Source organism: Balaenoptera physalus (genome assembly GCF_965194825.1).
Source record: "Balaenoptera physalus genome assembly, chromosome: 11".
Lineage (NCBI taxonomy): Eukaryota > Metazoa > Chordata > Mammalia > Artiodactyla > Balaenopteridae > Balaenoptera > Balaenoptera physalus.
The window spans coordinates 5,162,159-5,184,347 of NC_138896.1; the positions used below are offsets into that span (position 1 = coordinate 5,162,159).

The following is a 22,189-nucleotide window of genomic DNA, read 5'->3' on the forward strand; positions in this document are numbered from 1 at the left end:
ATGATTTAGTAAATAAAATGGAAACCCTTTCCTTCTGGCCTGTCTTTTAGAGTCAAGGGATTCTGGTGTGTGTGTGTGTGTGTGTGTGTGTGTGTGTGTGTGTGTGTGTATGCGCGCGCACAGTTTTTTTCATGGGACTTTTGACCCGAGTCCTTCAGTGTATTTATTTTTCACATTTTCAATACTTCTTAGCATATTCAGCTTTCTAAATTATTGGCAACTGTTACATAATCATGTTGCAGTGAAGAATTTTTATATCTGGTGAAAAACAGACCCAAAATGGGAGGATTAAAAAAAAAACAAACTCATCTATTTGATGAACTGAAGTGAACGAGACTAGGGTAGAAACCCTCGCTAACTGATTGTGTTATAAAATACCTCACACCTGTGTCCGTAGGTTGGACTTAAGACTGATGCGAAGGCCCTTCTTATAGCGGTGACAGGAAGTGTTTTAGTGGGCTTAAGCTAAGCTGTCAAACAAACTTTAAAATCTGAGTGGCTCAACGCACAAAATGTCATTGCTTTTCATGTGAAATCTGCTGCAGGCCAGCAGCTCTCTACAGTAGCTCCCTTCCCAGCAGTGACCCAGGGTCCAGGCTGCTGTCGTCCTGTAGCCCCCTGCCCGCCACTGCGCATGCTTCCAGGTTGCCACAGTAAGGAGAGAGCCAGCAGGCCACACATCAGCTTTTAAAACCTTCAGCCTGGAAGTGATGTGTGTCGTCTTTGCCCACAGCCCATTGGCCGGAACTTGCCGTGCGATCCGCCGCATGCAGAGGTGCAGGGGTGCTTGGCAGTGTGGAAGAACACTTGGATGTTCTCTGAGCAGTGAACTGCTTTGCCGCTCTCCTCACTTTCTCTCATTCAGGCTCACTGTGCCGATAAATAAACCAGGTAAGGCTTAGGCGCGAAGCATGGAACACGGGAGTTAACCGGTGCGTAGAGCGGTGGTCAGAGTGTGAGCCTCAGACCAGCGGCCTCCGCATCACCTGGGAACTTGCTAGAAACACACATTCTTAGGCCCCGCCCTAGACCTTCTGAGTCAGAAATCTGTCACAGTACGCTCTCGGGATGCTTGCTGAAGTTTGGGCACCGCAGCCCTGGGTGAAGAGAATATCCGTAGCGCCCACTGGACTGATAATTAGCGAATCAGCGCTGAGGTGCTGGCACGCGTGTGGGCAGTTTGTGCTCTCCGCCCCAGACCGTGTTTAAGCACTTTGCACACGTCACTCCCGTGTCCCACAGCAGCTGCGTGAAGTAGGTGTTACCGTTGTCTCCCCCTCGCAGCTGAGGAAACTGAGGCAGAGAAAGGCTCTGTAACTAAGGGTGTGCCGCCACAGCTGGCAAGTGGAAGAGGCAGGATTTGAACCCGGGCGACGTGGCTCCCGAGTCCGCTCCTCAGCCGCTGTGCCGTCCTGCTCGCTGGCCCTGCGGTGGCCACCCTGCGGTCGTTGTCGCTTTTGCTTGAGTGGAGATGGTGTGGCCGAACGAGCAGGAAGTGTGGTGTGTCGGTGGCGTTCACGTTGCGAGCCGAGCCCCTCACCACAGCTCCGTTCGTTGGTGGTTTACGTGTGTGGCGGGCTGCCGGCAGCCTGGCCGGGCCTGGGGGTTGCGCGGCCCGGCGGCGGCCGTCATCTGAGCCGGAGCGGCTCGCAGCCTGGGGCTCGTAGGGGCAGCAGGAGTTGCTAGTGGGACGCGTTTGCCCAGAGTGAGGCGGCGCAGTCACGCGGGAGAGCGTTTTCCTCAGCCTGTGTGTCAGCTTCGAGCTGTGAGCGAAGCCGTGTTCTCGTCCCCTTGCCTCCCGATTCTTCTGGAGTCGGTCATTTTCCATCACCTGCCTTCTCTGAGGTGCGCATCTGGGGCCTGATTCCATGAGGTGGTCTAAAGACGCTTTCTGAGTTTGAGTGGAGAAATGTGTTTTTTCTTCCAAGAAAATTGATTAAAGGGTTCTCCTTCCACTTGGGAGATTCAGGTCAAGTTAGATGCGATCTAACCTTTTGAATTTTGACCTGATTGAAACAGATTTTCCAAGTGGCAGTGAGAACAGCTTTTCAAGCAGTTCCGTTTCCTTGCATCCTTTTCAAATTTTTAATGATTAACTGCATTTTCTTTCTTCCCGGTGGCTCTGTTGTGTGTTGTTGCTTAGGTGTGCTCTGCTGGCCCCTGTGTTCCTTTGCCTCCTTTGTCTCTTGTGCTCAGCAGCCTAGAACTGAGCTGGCTCCTGGGCAGCCCGGCCCAGGATGGTACCAGCTTTGCCTGTAGGTAGAGGATAAAGATAGCATCACCCCTTTCGGTTTTCATGTTGGCTGGGAACAGCTGCGATGCTTCGTATAGCTCTGAACATAACATTTCATTCCAGGGTTGCTGAAATTTTTAGTTTTCTGCAAGCCAGGGCTTAACCACGGGGTTTTCACATTCAGACTCGGAGTCTAGCATTTTCCTGTGAGAAACAGTTGCTTGTCTACTTGAGTAATTCAAGAGAACAGAGATGGTGGAGGGGGAGGGAGGAGACCATTTGTGTGTTTTTTTAAAGATCCAGGTTCTTCCTTTCCTTTCCCTTCATCCCTTCCTTTGCCTTCATCACTTTCAACAGTTTAAGTTGTTTAGGTGCTCTAACAGAGGTGTAGATAATTGAAGTAAATCTTGAGTCAGATCTAAACAAAAGAAGAAAGAACTGACCTAAAAAAGAGCAACTGAACTCACACTAATTGAATCACTGGGCCCTGCGTGCCGATTTGCCGGGACCAGCTGACCCTGAGAACTCGGGAAGCCCCAGCCCATGCCCGGGGTGGGCTGAGTGCCTCTTAAGAACAACTCCTGGGCCCTGAGCAGGTTCCCAGCTGCATTCCGCACCAAGGTGCATCTGATGGGTTTAGAGTTGCAAAGTTCAGCCTGGTGAGAAAAACACGGTGAAAGCCATTTGGGATGGGTTGGGCGTTTGGAAAAGGTTTTCTCTCCCCTCGCAGACCTGGTGTCCTTGCTGTTTGTAGATAGAATCCACTTGTTTACTGTTGAGGAAAGCAGCTACATGTGTGACTCGGGCATCTGTTGAAAGAAACGTACCAGGCTTGCCTCAAATAGTAGGAATAAAAGATGCAACCATTTGAAATAACACGGTTTTCCTCCCTTCTCCTCAGCCAGCCATCCAGAGTAGGAAACAGGATGCCAGACTTACCCTGAGTGGGAAGAGGGGGCTCCAGAGGGCCTCCTGGCTCCTGCCCGGGCCCATTCTTGTCCCCAGCACCTTGAGGTCATGTGACTGTGAAGGCCTAAGCTAAGAGCACCTCTCTCCCCGCCCAACCCCCGTTCAGCCGCTGCGCTCCCTCCCGCCAGCTCCCCGGGGTCTTTTGCTCCTGAAGCCATCAGTTCCCCTTTTCTCTTCCTCCTGCTCACAGCATCTGACCCGCTGCCTACTTTCTTGAGATGACTAATGCGCAGACGGGGTGCCTACTGTGTGCTCAAGATGAGGACCATCCAACTGTGAACTTCCTTCAGCTCCCCCTTATGTGCGCTTTACTCTTGCATCTTTCGGACTCAGAGGGGTTTGATGCCCCTTCGTTGCTAGTGCCTTCCCACTTCTTTGGACACCACATTCTCCTCCTTCCTGGGGACCTCCTTCCTGCCAGCCCTTGTTCTTATGTCTGTGGCTCAGAATGTGTGTTCTTCGTGCTCCGTACTGGACCCTCCCATCTCTGAGTCTCCACTCAGCCCGTACAGGCCTCCCCTCTCTGTGGAGGGGTCGATTCCCCCCTGCACTCGTGAGTCCCAGTATCTCACCGAGGTACCAAGACCTTCCTTTCTCATCCACTCCATTTCTTCACTTGGCAAGTGTCTAAAAAAGTAATGGAGCCCAACCCCCTTAACAGTGGAAAACTTCTTCCCAGCGCCGTGCTAGTGCCCCAGGAAATCGAGCCTGTGGCAGGAGCCACTTCCTGCTCAGCTCCCTCCAGGTCTCTGCAGTTCTGTGAAAGGCATTCAGGTTTATCTTTCCCTCTCTAGTCCCTTTGTTCCCATTGCAGTCTGGTCTCCCTCCCCCGCGGTCCCATACCTTGTTCAAACAGGTTTCCTTAAAACTCTGACATCATCCTCTGGTGCTGCCCCGAGCCGAGCCGACACCCCCTGCTGCCCCGACACCCCCTGCTGCCCTGGCCCAGCTTTCTCAGCTCCCCGCGACTGCCCCACACGCCCTCGGCAAGCAGGACCTGGCTCCGGGGCTTCTCGTGGTCCTCCCTGGGTATCAGCTCCTCCAGGCTCTCTTCCACCTCGGACACCCCTCCACTTACATGCCAGTGGTTTTTCTGGACTTAAAATTAGTACTGCATACACAACACTAAATTCTCTTACCTTCTCATGGTTTCTTCTTTTCTCACCTAGGTGGTGAGCTCCTGGAACATCTCTTCTCCCCCTCCCCTGACTCCCACCATCCCCTGCCCTGCCCAGTCTTGTCGTAGATGGATAGTTACTAATTGAGGTAACAATCATCAGGAAATATTTAAGGGCCTTAGGTGGGGCATTTCCCCCCCCCCCACCCCCATCCCCACCTTTTGAAGGGAGATTGCAGGTCTCATTTGTTTATTTTTTCAGACGGAGTTTTTTTTTTTTAATCCTCTGACAGCTTGAAGGCCAGAAAAAATTGGTTAGTTTTCACCTTCAAAGGACACATGAGAAAACAAGGACCAAGCTAGCCCGCCACCAGCCCAACACCTTCTAACCTCAGTCACCACAGTCACTCTTCCCACTCCCCTGGTTGTGACTTTTGAATTTTACAGTTGATATAATCCTCCCTTTTACAGCCAATGTATTTTATTTATGCATTGCAATTTACGTAAGGACTGCATAGAGGGAATCAGTTTAAATTCTTGGTTCCTATTTAAAAGGCTCACTAACGCCCCCATTACCTTTTGTTAATTAAAAAACAAACATCCTCCACAAGACCACCCTCTATTCTAGGACTCCTTTGAGATTCCCAGGAATTGCTAGTGCTTGGGCCACATTTATACCTATTATGTGGATCTTAGAGGAAACCTCCTCAGTGCCTTTGATGGCCTAGAGATGGTGATAATATGCACTGTTTTAACCTAATATCATCAAGAAACTAACTTGGTTCCATCAGTTATTTCTGGAATAATGGGAACAGAGCAAAACCATGTAAACCTAGTGACATAGATGGGGGGCTCACGATGATCTCTCTGTAGGATGAATTCTGTCCTAAAATTATACCTGTTTATAGCAGGCATTGGGAGCTTGTTGGGGGAATTGATGTCACTAACTTTTATTGAGTTATTGCCATGTATCAGACACTATTTGAAGTGAATTACATGGTTAATCTCATCTTCATAAGAAAAAGGAAGGTTTGAAAATCTGATCAAATTTATGGACTCCCCCCCCCCAAAAAAAAATGATACCACATAAATTTTACATAGTTTCAAGGGTATGAATTTTGCGCTTGTCTGTAGAGCAGGGCTTATCAACCTGAGCATATCACTCCTAGTAGGTGGCCCAGATTTGTAGGATGAACTATATAAAAACCTACTGTGTGCCGGGCACTGGGCTGTGACTAAAGAAAGGTAAGGTCAGAAGGGAGAGAAGGAAGGAGGGAACAGTTTTTAACAGCTTAAAAAGGAATGCAGTTTGATTACTTTCTTGTATCTTTTTAAAAAAATAACTTTAAATTACAAACATCAAGTTTACAGTGACATTAAATTATACTTTTATTTTTAAAGGAGCACTAGAGTCCCATGATGCGTATCTCATTTCAGGTGGCCTCTGCCAGACTTATCCGTGAATACGTTGTAACATAGAATGCCTAAATGTACTAGATTGCTTTCTAACCTTGGTCTAACTTACATTTTCCCATGTTTTCACACATTGACCTTCACGAGTGAGGTGGGACCAGGCCTGAGCAGGTTTTGGGTAGACGGGGCAGGGAGCTGATGACTCACCTAGAAGAAGCGAGCCTAGCTTAGGAGATGTCCCTCTGTTGTTGGTTTCATGGGTTATTTCCCTTTGTACATTGAAACTCTGATAAACCCTGGGAAGAATAAAGAATCATAGCAAAGTAAGTAACTTCTGGGGTCAGCTCACTGCCCTCCCATGCCTTCCAGTTAAAACTATACTAGATCATCTTTATTCCTGCTTTAGGGCTTGAAAACCCTGGGAAGCAAGCGAATGAATTAAGGACCACCATCTAGTAACTCAAGATTACTGGAGGAAAAAAATGCCATAGACCTACACTGTCCAGTACAACAGCCGGCTAGCCACATGTGGCTGTTTAACTGAAATGAAAATTTTAAATATAGCCCCTTAGCCTCACGTCAGGTGCTCAGCGGCCACACGTGGCTCGAGACTGCCAGACTGGACAGCGCAGAGATTCTTTTCGTCTTTGGACAGCGCCGCTCTAGACCGTATCGATTCAATAAAATGTTTTACCCAGCATCTAACGTGTTCGTTTTATAGGCTAGGCTCTTTGAAAGGGAGAGCAGGGTGGATTTTGGTTTTGTCTTGTTTTGTATTTGGTACAGTTTTGTGTGGACTTGTAACCTGTAAGTTAAGGCTGTTTAAGCACTTTCCCCCCACGACAGCAGCCCATTTGACAATGAATACGTGCATTTATATGTCTGCATATGTTATGTATTCCGTTCAACCACAAGTGTTTCATCTTCCTGTGCCTGACAGCCCCCCGGCCCTCCTTTCCCACCTCCTCCAGAACCTTCTCCTTTTTCCCATCTGCTCCCTTCTGGCTTGGGACAGTCTTTGGATTTCTGTTAAACAGAACTCCTTGCTTAATCCTGCTACTCAGTAACCCGTCCCTTCCTGCTGTATTCTCTTTGTTCTCTCCTGTACTGGGAATTTTTCCTGCATCGAAGTTAACTGCCTTGTGGCCCAGTCTGTTGCCAGCGCAGGAAGCCCAGCGCCTCCCTGACCTTCGCCCTCACTCCTGGCAGCCTGGTCAGTCCCTCGGTGATGTTCTCCTGACCCCGTGCTCCTCATGTCTGTCCCTTAGACTGTATTGCAGTAACCTCCTATCTGGGTTATGTGCCTCTAATCGTCAAATTTTTAAACTGCTGCCAAGAGTTTTTGAAAATATGGTTACGATTATTTCATCCCAGAGGTTTTCTTCCAAAAGAGTGGTGGGGGCTTCACTGGGTTCCCACAGCCACAGGATGAAGTTCACCCCTCTGAGGTGGAGCCTTGACCTCAGCATCGTTTTGCCAGCCCCATCTTTGCCGTTTCCCCCACTCCACTCTTCCTCCTTTTGCACAGTGGGCTGGTGTAGTCTGATGGCTCCCAAGGGTTTTGTTTGCATGGGCCAGAGACTGAAGGCAAAGCTCTGGCAGTTACACAGGGGATTGCCATTTTTTTTCTTTTGCCAAGTAAGGGCGTTAAAAAACAGTCCCAACCATCTACTGTCTTTATCATTTCCTCTTTTTTTTAAAAAAAAATAAATTCATTTATTCATTTATTTAATTTTTGGCTGCATTGGGTCTTCACTGCTGCGTGCGGGTTTTCTCTAGTTGTGGCGAGCGGGGGCTACTCTGTTGCGGTGCACGGGCTTCTCTTGTTGCGGAGCACGGGCTCTAGGCGCGCGGGCTCAGTCGTTGTGGCTCGCGGGCTTAGTTGCTCCACGACACGTGGGATCTTCGTGGACCAGGGCTCGAACCCGTGTCCCCTGCATTGGCAGGCGGATTCTTAACCGCTGTGCCACCAGGGAAACCCATCATTTCCTCTTAAAAGGGGGCATTTTAACCTGAAAAAAACGAATGCATTCAGCATTGTGAGAATCTCAGTAAGTCCTCATTTCGCTGGAGAAGGGTGAAAATGTAGGCTTTTAGGAGCTAGTGCTCTCATGGCACGGTGTCCCATCCGGATGTACCTCTAGGGTCTCCATGCTTTTCCCTCGTGCATTTCCTTCTGACTGGAATGCCCTGTCTTCTGAACTCCGGATCTTACCTCAAAGCCCAGGTTTGCTTTTGCCCCACTTCCCTCACGCTTGATGACTTACCTCTGGGGAGCCCTGCAGCCTTTCAGGCTTGTAGCTCATAATCCGTTTTCCCTTGGATTGGAATTTCTCTCTCGGTGTCCTGTCTACTCTGTCTCCCCAGCCTGAGTATCAGCCTTTGAGGCCGGGGGCTCTGTCTTCCAGCTCTTGGTGGTTCTGACATCTGCAACTTGAAGTAGACTAATGTCTGAGATTGAGCTTCATCCCATTTCAGGGTTTCACCATGATACCAAATCTTGCCCTACAGCTAGGGTACAAAAATAGTATAGAACCTCTTAACTCATTTTAACCCTTGCAGAGAATGCACATTTTCTGTGCACTCGCCCAGGCTTTGGCTCTAGCACACTGAAAGCAGCAAGGATGGGCCTGGAACTCAAGCTGCAGGAAACTAAAGACACTCATTTTTTAAAATGAAAGCTGTTTGGTGGCTGAAGCCGTCGAAGTGATAAGTGAGAAGAAGCTGTGAAAGTTTTAGGGCCTGGCAACTTTGATGGATTAATGTGTCCCTTTGTTTTCCCTTTCTTCAAGCTAAAAAAATTAAAACAGCATTTGCCTAATGTTGTGAACGCGAATAATAACATCTGACTGTAAATTTGGGTTGTACAGAATATGTGACTGGCACCGATTGCATGGTACTTTCAAAATCTCCACATAAGGCCAGCGGAACTAGGAATTACTTTGCATATCCGTCTTCCAAACTGTGATCCCATTAAATGAATCTTGGCTGATAGGGTAAAAAAAGTCATCCCCACGATTAGTAGTTTCTTGGTGGTGAAGCCCTGAGAGGGTTATTCTTGCCTTGGCTACGGCATTGTGTTAGGGGTTAACTACAAGGAATAAAGAGACGGTGAGGTTTTTTTTTTTTCCTCACATCCCCATCTAAACAGCATTTTCACTGTGGCTAGGTAGCAGATTGTATAATCTGTTAGACCTTTATTTTTTCCCCCTTAGGCAAATTCTGTTTCCAGATTGGAAACCTGCCAGGATGTCCCTGGCCTCTCATATAGTTTTGGAAAAGTGTCAGTTATAATTCCGATCTGTTAAGTAACCAGGGCCACTCTCTCGAGTTATATTTTGACTTCTGCATTTTCGTCGTGGGGCCGGCAGAGCATGAAATTGGGTTTGTGTGAACATGTGCGTGCCTGGGTGCAGTGGACTGCGTTTTCTTTCCAGAATTGTAATGAAGCATCTTAAAGGGCTTTGAAAAAGTTTCCTCGGGCATATTCAGGGAGCACGGTAGATGCCGTTGTTTCGCAAGTTTTCTGTTTTCTTTGTCTGTACAGGTTGTTCCTGACTTCATGGCTGGGAGGAAGTTGAGGACGTGGAGCACTTGCCGTTTGGCCGGTGGGGCTGAACCGGTTAGCTGGCTCCTGTTCTCAGATGGGCCAGTGACACAGCCCAGTCCCGTGGCGACAGGAGAGGGGCCGTACAGGAGGCGGCGTGCTTGGTGTTGCACGGGGCAGCGTGGCCGCTCTGGGCTGTGCACACTCTTTTTTACTCTGGTATCTCGCCTCATAAAAAAAGATCCTACAAGTACCGGCTCCATTTTGGAGTGTTGGCACAGGAATTGTTGTGGGTTTAATGCGTAACCTGGCTTCTGTCACTCATTTGCCCCCATTTTCTCCACTGCCTTGCGTATGTCACCACTCCATCACCTCTCTCCCGCCCCTCCCTCTTGCCTCTGAGATTGTGAGGGGTTAGGGGACGTGTGTTTAGGCCAGGAAGTTTTTTCTTTTCATTAATTGGCTTTGGAAAGATTCCTTATACCCCAGAAAGGAACTCTGGGGGACTGTTTCAAACATCTGATCTTATCATCCTCGGAACCTATTAACTTCACATGTGCTGGTGTGATGCCAGGAAAATGGAAGTCCTGGCCTTGAACGCGGGGAGCAGGGCCCTCTGTGCTCTGGTGTGTGGATGCCCTCTGGTCGTCCCACCCAGTAAGTGGCACACAGCCCCACGTCTGCCTTGATTCCTTAAGAGTGGAGTTTGGCCCTGGATATTCACGGGAACGCTCGTAGCGTGAGGCGGGTGGAGGTCTTCAGAGACCAGGCCTGAGAGCACCCAGGCATCCCGGCAGAGCTGAGTCTCACGCGAGAGTTAGGCCTGGGAAGGGCGTCAGCGGTCACGGCCTGTCCTCACTCTGCAGCCGAGGGGTCCGCTGTATCTCAGGCTGCTTGCTTATTATACAGGGAAGCACGTGGTGGGCTCCCTGCGTTCCAGTGGTGAAGGATGTTATTAAACGCTACCGAATTACTTTAATAATAGCAGTATAAACTCGGACTTCAACTGGAGCTACCGTAACTAACTTCTAGGGTTTTCTGGACTTTGATGAAGAGAGCTCTTAGGTTTGCTGCGGACGGAAAGCAGATACGTGCGTGAGCCCGGAAAGCGAGCTCTCCTTGGAAGCGGTGAGCCTCTACCACACGGAGGCGCGGGGGTGGGGTGGGAGGGCGCTGGTCCACTGCACCTGGAGGCTTTTAAAGCCGGAGCTGAAATGGAAGCTGGGTGGGTGCTGCTCGGCATCGTTCCAAGGTTTTGGAGGCCAGTCATATTTTACACGAGTCAAACAGCCCCTCTGGGCGAGCTGCAGGAAACCCAGCCCCTGGCTTCGTGTTGTTGCTGTTGCGTGGTCAGGTCAGCGGGAGATAAAAGGCCGGGACTGTTGGAGGCGAGGCCCCTTCTATCACTGGATGGCAAACCGTTAAGGGAAGATAAAAGGGAAGAGCAGGGATGTTCTTTTTGAACAACACGAGGGGGCCTTTATCGCAGGCATTCGAGTCGAGTGAAGGGGGTGAGCGGGAGAACCTCAGCTTCATGGTCGCAAGCGTGTTAGAGGACTCTGCTGGAGAAGCACGGCGTGGTTCCCCGAACGCACAAGATCAGTTCTGTACCATGGAAGGATCGGTAGAGGCCAGTCTTGTTCAACCACAGCGGTCCATGCGACTGGGAATGTCTGTAATGTTGGTAGTGTAATGTCAGCTTAAGTTAAATGGGCATTAGCTTGGGTTTCCAGATCTTCGTGCCCCAGAGGTTTCCCTGTGGAGGTGTGTGACCCTCGGGACCCGGAGGAAGTGTCAGGCTGGCCTAGCCAGCGGGGAGTGCAGGAGGCCGGCTCCCTTTCCTTGATTTCTCAGTGGCGTGTGCTCTCCTCTCAGGTTCCCTCCGCCGCTGGCTGGGTTCTCGCTCAGGCCTGAGAGCCTAAGGGAGGGGATCTGTCCGACTGGTGCGGATCTCCCCTTTTGGAATTTCCTTCCTGTTCTTTGTCACTTTAGGGGGAGTTTAATGGCTTGCGAAGGGGTAATCGCTTTCTCAGGGTGGGGCTTGTAAAATGTGACCCCACCTTGAAGAGCCTGGGCCTGGTCAGGGCCGCTGCGTGAGCTCAGGCAGATGCAGACAGCAGACGTGCTTTGGGCACAGTGTACTTGTTTCAGACCCGCCGGGCTGGGGCTTCGGCCCTTGGTTCAGCAAGACGTCCCACACCCTCCTGGCTGTTGGGGAGAAACAGAGCCCAGGCTTCCTCCAAGACCCGCTGGTCCACTACCGCCTTCCTCCCCAGGTGCCTCTGCCTGGCAGCTCTTTACAGCTGGGGAAGGGGGACCTCGGCCGCACGCGCCCCCCTTCCCTCCCAGCGCCCCGTCCTGCCCGTAGCAGCTTTGGGCTTGTGCTCAGTTTGCTTTAAGAAACACCATTTGCTTGCTAGTGTTTTTGGTTGGTTGGCTTGTGATAAACACTTATCAACGTCTTGTATCTCAAGAGTATTTGTTTTTCTTCGTAGATAGAGTGGTGAATAATTTTCTTAGAGGCAAAATAGAGGGGAAAATGGTCACCCGTTAGGAGGCATAGCGGGCAGCCCTTGGAGCCCCTGGTCGTTGGGCCCAGCAAACTCAGAGTCATTCTCAGCTGACAGTTTGTAATGTCTGCTCACCCACTGTGAAATTTTGACCCCAGCTGACCGCCTTTCCGATGCGCTGGGTGAGGAAAGATGTGATCTCCTCCTTCCACTGAGCTAGAAGCATTTCCAACAATACGTCTATCTTCCACAGAGTCATTTTGGTTTTATAAGGGGCGTCGTGCTGAACCCGCCCTGAATTCTGGGAATGCGCGGCCCAGATGCTAGGGTAACCACCTGTCCTGGGGGTGCTCAGCTTGCACCCAGCGCCTGCTCAAGGGAAACGTGAGAGTCCTGTTTCTGCAGCCTGACCCCTTACCGAGCCTATTGGAGAGAAGAGACCAGCCCCACGACCTCAGGGCCTGTGAAAGAGTTGCAGGATATTGCCTAAAACTCTGCAAACTGCTACTGAACTTTACCCCAGCTTCCTCCCCAGGCTCTAAATGTGACTGCAGGCGCTGAGGCCCACGTCAGAGGAGTGTCCAGAGCAAACCCAATCACTATAGTCCAGCTGCTGAGAGGCTGGGGCAGCTTGCGGGGCGCCAGCTGCACTGTGCTCGGGTTCTAGAGCTGGGAGGGGAGAGATGCAGGAGAGGGTGGAGAAGAGCCCTCAGGTCCTGTGGGAGCCCGCGGTGCAGACTTCCTTGATTAAGCACATGTGAGGCTGACCAGGATTTGTTTCAGCGGTGACCTGAAGCCGGAGGCGTTTTATTTCCTGCTGGCCATACAGCCCTGCGAGCTGGCAGCAGCTGTTTTACTCCTAATTGTCGATGGGATTGCATTTGTGATAAGCTAAATTATATTTATATTTCATTGTTAAACTTGGGGGCTGGAGCAGAATTTTTTTTTAAGGTCAGCAAACGGGGCCCTGCCCTCCAAGAGGCAGGGCAATCCAAGAGGGGATGCCGCAGGCGGATGGAGGGGTTGGGGGAGGGCCAGCCGAGGGCCCAGCTAACCTGGAGCGTCCGGAGGCGAATAGCGTGGCATCAGTAGCTCATACTGGGGGTGCCGTGCCGTTTGTAAAGTGTTTTAGTTAACGTTCCTTTGATTGATTTCTGTACTGTAAAGTATGGAGGGCTGGTATTACTAGCTTCATTTTCCGGATGAGGGAACTGAGGCTCAGAGACGTAAGTCGCTCCACTGGTGGCAAGCTGAGTTTCCAGTCCAAGACAGAAGACTCCACATCGTGTGCTCTTTGGGCTGTGCTGCTGTGGTGTGTTCTCCTGGTGCATCCTTCTGAATCTTTCAGCAGGACGAGAAAGGGGCTGTCGTCTTAGAAGTACTGACTCTGGAAGTCAGAAGGCTGATCTGACTTGGTCTCCCACCCACTGCAGGACCCGGTTGTGGTTACCCAGGCTCTGCTGGAACACTTCCAGAGACAGCGAGCTCGTTACTTCACGGGGCCGCATGCCTTCTGTGTGCAGCTCTAGTCAGTCGTTCACAGCTCTGGTGTAAAGAATTCTGGGGCCCCAGACCAGTTTCTTTGTGCCTCCTGCCCAAACCCCGTTCCCGCCATGGTGGACACGGGGGAACAGTGTGCCCTCTCTTCCACGCGCCAGGCCTGCAGGTGTCTCCAGTTCCTTCAGCCATTTCTTGTTTTCCCCCGACTTGGTTTCCCAGTCCTCTAGCTTGCTAATCACCCCTCTCTGAATATTTTTTTCCATGATCCTTTTTGTGGCATCGGAAAGTGCGAGAATTTCGGAGTCAGACAACCTGGGCTAGAATCCTGGCTCTGCCCCTGCAGAGCTGTGTTAATAGCCAGCAGATAACCTAATCATTACCTGATACGATTTGGGGGAGGAGTAAATATACGTAAAGTGCCTAACACATTTTCTGGCCCAGAGTTTATGCCCCAGTAGATAATACCCCGTAGTTATTAGAGAAGGGATACTCCGAAAGACACGTAAATGGATAAACACTAGACTTGTGACATACCCTGACTAAGATCCTGTTTTCTCTTTTAGCAATAGCTTTCTTTTCTATTTAAAAATTCTTCAGCCAAGGTAAGATGTGGAGGCCTCTCCCCACCCTTCCCGATAAGCCAGCAGAGCAGATCTAAGGGTGGGGCGGGGCCGCTAACCCTTATCCCCGCCGGGTGCGCTTGTGAGCCATCTCCTGCCTTAGGGAAGGCCCTGCCCTGCCCCGGGGGTAGGTGAGGGTGCCCTGGGTCCTCTGCCCCTCTGCTCAGCCTGAGGGCTCCCGCACCCCCTTTCTCACCAGCTTCCTTGCAGAGTAGAGAACCATACAGGTTTCTGCCAAGTTGGGCAAGAAGGTGATGAAATACCAGATCCTGGTGGCCGGGAAGAGATTGGCTCACCTGGGGAGAGGGACAGGGCTGCGCCCATGGGCCGCCAGGCCCCTCCCTGAAGAGAGGCCACTGAGAACAAATGGTTGCCGGGCGGCAGCTGCAGAAGCCGTGGCTCCAAGTCTGGCAGCAGTGAGATGAGATCCCGGTGGGGCGGGGTAGGGGTGGGGGGCAGAGCTGCAGGGGTGGAGTCAGCTCTTCGCAGGAAAGCATGTAATTGGGACCTGGCCCCGTTTCCTCCCTCCAGAGAAGCCAAGAGCCCTCGCAGAGGGATGCAGGAAGGAGAGTGAGGGCCGCAGGACGGTTTCGTCCAGCGTGTACCAGGAGACCTCCCCACCTTTCCAGCAGTTCCTATTTTAAGTAGTGAATTTGCCCTGACTCACGTAGATAGGCCTGGTGAGCAAGAACCCTGTCTTCCCGGTCGGCACTCGCCTCCCTGCTGAGGTTGTAGGTAATGGAGCAATTAAAACGTCCAAGTGGTTTTTTATTTTTAAAAGAGAGACTGTCCCTCTCCCTTAAGGCACCCCTTCCCTACACACTTTACTGAATACTAGAGTGTTCCTTTACGTGAAGACACTGGACGTTCCTTTTGAAAGGTAGTGTCAGCAGCCTGTGTTATTCCTGGTACCCGCTGGGGCCCCTGAAGCCTGAGCAGGAAGGGGCAGCCGCTCTAGGCTGTAGGAACAGTCTCCGTTCCATTTTTCTCCCTCCACCGTGGGTCGCATTAAGAGAGAAACCGCGCAGTAGACCGGTGAGCTAGTTCTGAGGCTGGGGGAGCTCTGGGGTTGCCTTCCCACCCCTGCAGCGCATTTACTGCCAGGAGCAGCAGAGAAGGGGAGGGACCTGGGGGGACCGTGAGGGTGTCCAGGGCCACCGGAGATCCCGGCTGAAGGCCTCAGCTTTGGAGACCATCCCTCAGCACCCTGGAAGGAGCTTTTCTGTGAGTGACACAGGTTTGGTGAATGCTGGAGAGGGGGCTTTGAGGATCCAGAGCTGCCTGGGGGGGGCCCAGGCTGAGTGGTTCTGCTTTCTGTGCACCGCAGGCTGTCTCTGCCCTGTCTGAAGCTCACGTCCCACACGTGCCCGCTCCTGAGGAAGCTAAAATAGCCCCACGTAGAAGTTATCCCTCTCCCTCCGCCCTTATTGTTTTAATTTTTTTTTTTTAATTTCTTTGTGGTAAATAAAGCTAAAGTTAGAACTGGGGTCTGAGTCTCTGCTCCAGTGCCTTGATTTTTGCTCCTGGGAGTATGATAAGCCAGCGGCTTCTTCCAAATCCTCATAGAAGGAACGTTTTTCAGGGAGATCCTTGGTTTTGTGTCACCCTTCTTCCAGAATTCTATGTAAAGCACTGGTGCTCGAAGCTGGATCTAATCCCCTGAGAGCCAACAAGCAGACTCCAGGGCCCGCCCCCAGGGGAGTTTCTGATGCAGCAGTTCTGGGTGGCGCCCGAGAACCTGCATTTCTTCTTTCTCTCAGTTTAATCGAGGTATAATTGACGTACAGCACTGTGCTGGTTTAAGGTGTACAGCGTCATGACTGACTCACATTTATTGAGACTGCATTTCTAAAGCAAGGTCTGTGATGCCGCTGGACGGGACGACTCGGGGGTGGCCGTGCTGGAGCGAGGGTCAGTAGTAGTTAACCTCTCACTGAGTAGATGAGACTGTAAGGTTTCCTTCTGATGCTGAGCAGGGCCCTGTGGGGCTCCCCGGCACGGAGCCCTCTTTGTCCCCCATTTCTTGTAGGCAAGACTCCAACCTTCGCATGGTGTTTGCTTAATTTGATCTGTGCAGTTCTGCGACTCACTCTCCACCATCTGTGCTCCCCACCTCCTGCCCCCCAGAACTTGCTACACACGCGTCTCCTCCACACCCCAGGAGAGGACCCCAGAGCGTGGACTCCGGGTCTGCGATCGATTCGTGTGGAAGCGGAAGGCCCCGGAGGACTCAGGTCACTTCTGAGCTCGAGCTCCCGTCAGTGGGTCAGTGGGATCCAGCCTCTCCGACAGGACTGGGATGTTTGGGATTTCAGGAGCCTGGCGGCTTCCTTCCAGTTGCCTGCTTGGAGAACCGCAGGGGGCACAACGTGGACCCCCATCCCTTTTCACAGCAGACTCCGTGCAGTGAACTTGTTAGTCTGGGGTGGGAGTCCAGGCCTGCTGCTGCCAGAGGTGAAGGTGGGAGCAGAGAGCACCTTCTTGCTGCCTAGAAACAGGCGGAAATGGCAAGCCGCGCGCTGGAGGGGCAGAGGTGACTCAGAGAAGACCATCGTTAGAAGTCCGAGAATGTGACAGAGGGAGCACGTCTGTTCCCTCAAGCCCTGCGCTAGGAGTTGGAAATGTCCAACAGAAACGGAACAGAGTTTAGAATCTGGATTCGCTTTGCTCTCCCACCGTGGTCTTGGGGGCTCTGCAGTGGGACTAACCCTCACAGGGTGGTGGTTACAGGGATCGAGTAAGATGATGCACTTAGCTTGTGGCAGACGGTGTTCAGAAAGTGTTAGCCGCTCTCATCATTAGTCTTCATTCTAGTCTTTCAGTGCGAGTGTTGCAGAGGTAGAGTTTGGAACAGAGAGCCTTCGACTGGTGGGAATCTGGGAGGCTTCATGTGAACAGTGGCCCCTGAGGGATGGGATCAGGGGAGGGGTGCAGGTGTATGTTCTGGGGGAAGAAACTGAACAGAGAGTGTGAGGGCCGGTGGGCAAGAAGGCCAGAGGAAAACTGAGGCCAGAGCACGGAGCACTGTGAACGTGGGTCAGCAAGTCCTCCGTCCAGAGGCGGCATGTTGTGGAGGCAGAGCCCAGAAGAGCACCCGGGGGCCACACACGCGGCCGTGGGACCCAGGGTCGCCGCCCTCCCCGCACCTCCCGGCTCTGCTCTCTTGCACGTGGCCGGTGCCGAGGGGTGCATCCGCGCTCCCCCTGTGGGTAGGATCCAGGGCTGGCCGGAGCAGCTCACGGTGCCCTGCTGTACCGCTCGAATGCTCTACGTGACACTCCAAGGCTCCCTTTGAGCAAAGCCCGTGCCAGCGAGGGGGAAGGGGCCGTGCATGGGTTGCCGCCCTACCCAAGGCATAGACTGAACTCTCAGCCAAGAAACACATCAACTTCCTGGAACTCAGAGCCGTCGTCACAGCTGTCAGCCTTCAGAGCACACGCGAGGCCGTCCTGGTTAGAGGAGAGTTTTGCCCCGAGCTCTGCAGGCATGGTGCACACTAGTCTGCTGGGGTTTCATCCCCAGCCTAGCCAAGACTTCCTCCATCAGTCAGCCCATCCTAAGAGATGTCCTTGCTGCTTGTTAAGCCCCCGAGTAGCCCAGAACATTTTAGTATCTGAACTCCTCTAAACTCGCACTCTGTTAGCTGGTCCTGGGTTGGCCCGAACCGGCTGTTCCAATCAGGGGATCAACCATCCCAAGTATTTGTGGACGTCTGTGTAGGCTCCGCACCGCCTCTGTCCTGGTTCGCTGTTGTAAAGCTCCCCACCGTCTGGTTTGTGGGCTTCTCCTGTCATCCTAGGCATCCAGGCTTTTTCCTGGGGGCCTTAGGACAGATTTTAGATTTCACTTCAAGAACCCTGCGGGTTTTCACAAGCTGGGAAGCTTTGTTTCTAGACCATCTTCCCTTTTATCTTTCATCTCTTCTTTGCTATCTCATTGACCTGGAGACAGGATCCTTAATCTTTTCTTTCTGGCTTCGCATAGCATTGTCCCTTATCGCCTCTGTGGCTGGGGCTGGCCTGCCCTCCCCATCATCCTCACAGAGGGACCTCTGCCCTCTTCAGGCCATCCTGCTTCCATCAGATCTGGGCAAAGCCTGTGTGGGAATGAAAATCCAGAAATGCAGTAGCCTCCCTCAGGAGCCCGGGACCCCCCCCCCCCCCCAGCTTCCTGGAGGTTCTGTCTCCAGGGCACAGCCTCTCCTCATGGGTCCTTTTCCCTTCTCTTCTCTTCTCTTTTCTCTTTTTTTGAGGTGGTGGTGATAGAGCTAAGGGGTATCTTGAATTTACTTCCAAGAACTGTCCTGTACGTTTCCACTCTCGGAGTTGTGTGAATCCCTCAGGACTGGTGGAACCCAAAAGAAACGGGGTAGTGACTGTTGTTACTCAGCTTAATCGCAAGACATTCTTGATATTCAGATCATTTACATCCAAGATCAGAGGATGGAAGTTTCAGGGTCAAGTCTGTCAGGTTGGCCCTCTCCTCTCCTTGGTTCCCCTTGTGGATTGAGGAGGTTACTTGGTGGACTTTTTTTTTTTTTTTTTTTTTTAATTTATTTATGGCTGTGTCGGGTCTTTGTTTCTGTGCGAGGGCTTTCTCTAGTTGTGGCGAGCGGGGGCCACTCTTCATCGCGGTGCGCGGGCCTCTCACTATCGCGGCCTCTCTTGTTGCGGAGCACAGGCTCCAGACGCGCTGGCTCAGTAATTGTGGGTCACGGGCCCAGTTGCTCCACGGCATGTGGGATCTTCCCAGACCAGGGCTCAAACCCGTGTCCCCTGCATTGGCAGGCAGATTCTCAACCACTGCGCCACCAGGGAAGCCCCTGGACTTTTTAAAGCATCTTTTTTAAGTGAGGGGAGGGAGTGGGTCCATATTTTAATGAGAGTCTTAGTTATATTCTAGAAAATCTTAATTCCAGAGACTTGGCTCTCTGATTGTGTTTTTATTCATTATGTATAGAACTGTAGTTCACTTTGCTTATTTGTAGATCTTGGCAGTTTCTAGGAAAAAACCATGGAGCTATTCTTCTCTGGACTTTCTTCTTAATATTTGCCATTAATATAAAAATGAATAACAACATAAGGAAACTTTGCTTGCTTTTTTTTATAAACAGTGTACAATTTCACCTTAGGCGTCTTTAAATTTAGATGGGTGGGGATGATCTGAAAGGATGTTTTCTTTGTGCGGTTCTGAAACCTCATGGGAATTTTAGTAAAATGGTCTTGATTCACAGTTTCAAGGAAGGTGGGTTATATATCAAGTAAAACCGGGATTCTTATCCTACTCATCCCGGATGAGTTTCTGGGGCCCCTGACCCCCTTGATACTGAAGGAAAATGTTGGGTGTAGAGTATGTCCTTTTATCTGTGGGAGGGTCCGTAATTTTCATCAGATCCTCAAGGAGGGTCTTGCCCACAAGAAACATCGGGAATTGCTGGGGTAGTAATAAGGGTTCCTCCAAGTTAAAGGCGGGGGCGGGGTGGTGGTGGTGGTGTCTCTGGCCTTTCTGGGGCTGTCCCTGTGAGTTATTCCTTGCTTCTTGATACTTTGTTCAAAATCCAAAGAACTTTTCAAAAGAGAAAGACACAAAGAAAGGAAGGAGAACTGAAGCAGTGAGGTGTGAAGAGAGAGAAGCTGCTGTGGTGTCAGAAATCACTGAGGAGCTGCTTCTGACAGGAAGGGCTGGTGCAGCTTTCTCAGCGCCAGCAGACCCAGCCCGGGGGAGCCTGCCGCCTTAGGTGCTCAGTACCTGTGTGGACAGAGTAAGATTCAGGATGGTAACCGGGCGCGGGATGTAGCGGGCAGCTTTTCTGCACACACTCCAAAAGGGACAAGTTTTTGTCCGTGTGGCAGTCACTTTACTTCTTTACTCTCTCCAGTTTTGCGCTCTTCGGAGGCTGTTTCAGAGACAGAATGGGCTGGAGGTGTAGTTCTGAATTTTTGAATTTTATTTTATTTTTTTATATAGCAGCTTCTTATTAGTTATCTATTTGATGCATATTAGTGTATATATGTCAATCCCAATCTCCAAACTCATCCCACCACCACCACCCCTCCCCCTCGCCACTTTCCCCCCTTGGTGTCCATACGTTTGTTCTCTACATCTGTGTCTCTATTTCTGCCATGCAAACCGGTTCATCTGTACCATTTTTCTAGGTTCCACGTATATGCGTTAATATACGATATTTGTTTTTCTCTTTCTGACTTAACTTCACTCTGTATGACAGTCTGTAGATCCATCCACGTCTCTACAAATGACCTAATTTCATTCCTTTTTATGGCTGAGTAATATTCCATTATATATATGTACCACATCTTCTTTATCCATTCGTCTGTCGATGGGCATTTAGGTTGCTTCCATGACCTGGCTATTGTAAATAGTGCTGCAATGAACATTGGGGTGCATGTGTCTTTTTTTTTTTTTTAACAACTTTATTGGAGTATAATTGCTTTACAATGGTGTGTTAGTTTCTGCTTTATAACAAAGTGAATCAGCTATACATATACATGTATCCCCATATTTCTTCCCTCTTACGTCACCCTCCCTCCCACCCTCCCTATCCCATCCCTCTAGGTGGACACAAAGCACCGAGCTGATCTCCCTGTGCTATGTGGCTGCTTCCCATTAGCTATCTATTTTACATTTGGTAGTGTATATATATGTCCATGCCACTCTCTCACTTCATCCCAGCTTTCCCTTCCCCCTCCCCGTGTCCTCAAGTCCATTCTCTACGCCTACATCTTTATTCCTGTCCTGCCCCTAAGTTCTTCAGAACCTTTTTTTTTTCTTCTTCTTTAGATTCCATATATATGTGTTAGCGTACGGTATATGTTTTTTTCTTTCTGACTTACTTCACTGTGTATGACAGACTCCAGGTCCATCCACCTCACTACACATAACTCAATTTCGTTTCTTTTTATGGCTGAGTAATATTCCATTGTATATATGTTCCACATCTTCTTTATCCATTCATCTGTCGATGGACACTTAGGTTGCTTCCATGTCCTGGCTATTGTAAATAGAGCTGCAGTGAACATTGTGGTACATGACTCTTTTTGAATTACGGTTTTCTCAGGGTATATGCCCAGTAGTGGGATTGCTGGATCATGTGGTAGTTCTATTTTTAGTTTTTAAAGGAACCTCCATACTGTTCTCCATAGTGGCTGTATCAATTTACATTCCCACCAACAGTGCAAGAGGGTTCCCTTTTCTCCACACCCTCTCCAGCATTTGTTGTTTGTAGATTTTCTTATGATGCCCATTCTCACTGGTGTGAGGTGATAGCTCATTGTAGTTTTGACTTGCATTTCTCTAATAATCAGGGATGTTGCAGTGCTTTTCATGTGCTTCTTGGCCATCTGTATGTCTTCTTTGGAGAACTGTCTGTTTAGGTCTTCTGCCCATTTTTTGATTGGGTTGTTTGTTTTTTTAATATTGAGCTGCATGAGCTGTTTATGTATTTTGGAGATTAATCCTTTGTCCGTTGATTCGTTTGCAAATATTTTCTCCCATTCTGAGGGTTGTCTTTTCGTCTTGTTTGTAGTTCCCTTTGCTTTGCAAAAGCTTTTAAGTTTCATTAGGTCCCATTTGTTTATTTTTGTTTTTATTTTCATTACTCTGGGAGGTGGATCAAAAAAGATCTTGCTGTGATTTATGTCAAAGAGTGTTCTTCCTGTGTTTTCCTCTAAGAGTTTTGTAGTGTCCGGTCTTTCATTTAGGCCTCTAATCCATTTTGAGTTTATTTTTGTGTATGGTGTTAGGGAGTGTTCTAATTTCATTCTTTTACATGTAGCTGTCCAGTTTTCCCAGCAACACTTATTGAAGAGACTGTCTTTTCTCCATTGTATATCCTTGCCTCCTTTGTCATAGATTAGTTGACCATAGGTACGTGGGTTTATCTCTGGGCTTTCTAGCCTGTTCCATTGATCTATATTTCTGTTTTTGTGCCAGTTTCATATTGTATTGATTACTGTAGCTTTGTAGTATAGTCTGAAGTCAGGGAGTCTGATTCCTCCAGCTCCGTTTTTTTCCCTCAAGACTGCTTTGGCTCTTCTGGGTCTTTTGTGTCTCCATACAAACTTTAAGATTTTTTGTTCTGGTTCTGTAAAAAATGCCACTGGTAATTTGATAGGGATTGCATTGAATCTGTAGATTGCTTTGGGTAGTATAGTCACCTTCACACTATTGATTCTTCCAATTCAAGAACATGGTATATCTCTCTATCTGTTTGTGTCATCTTTGATTTCTTTCATCAGTGTCCTATAGTTTTCTGAGAACAGG

At 50.0% G+C, this 22,189-nt stretch overlaps 1 protein-coding gene across 22 annotated transcripts in view; it reads left to right on the forward strand.

Moving 5' to 3' along the window:
- The window catches only part of RREB1 (ras responsive element binding protein 1), a 175,531-nt gene that overhangs the window by 80,514 nt on the left and 72,828 nt on the right, over nt 1–22,189 (forward strand). Inside the window, exon 1 of one of the 22 annotated variants that reach the window (XM_082413263.1) lies at nt 734–891. The exons of 20 other annotated variants lie outside the window; for them this stretch is intronic. The gene's annotated coding sequence lies outside the window, so the exon portion shown is untranslated. Of the gene's footprint in view, nt 1–733; nt 892–14,681; nt 15,134–22,189 lie in introns of those variants that run through there. One more of the 22 variants, XM_082413266.1, reaches the window with a different exon arrangement.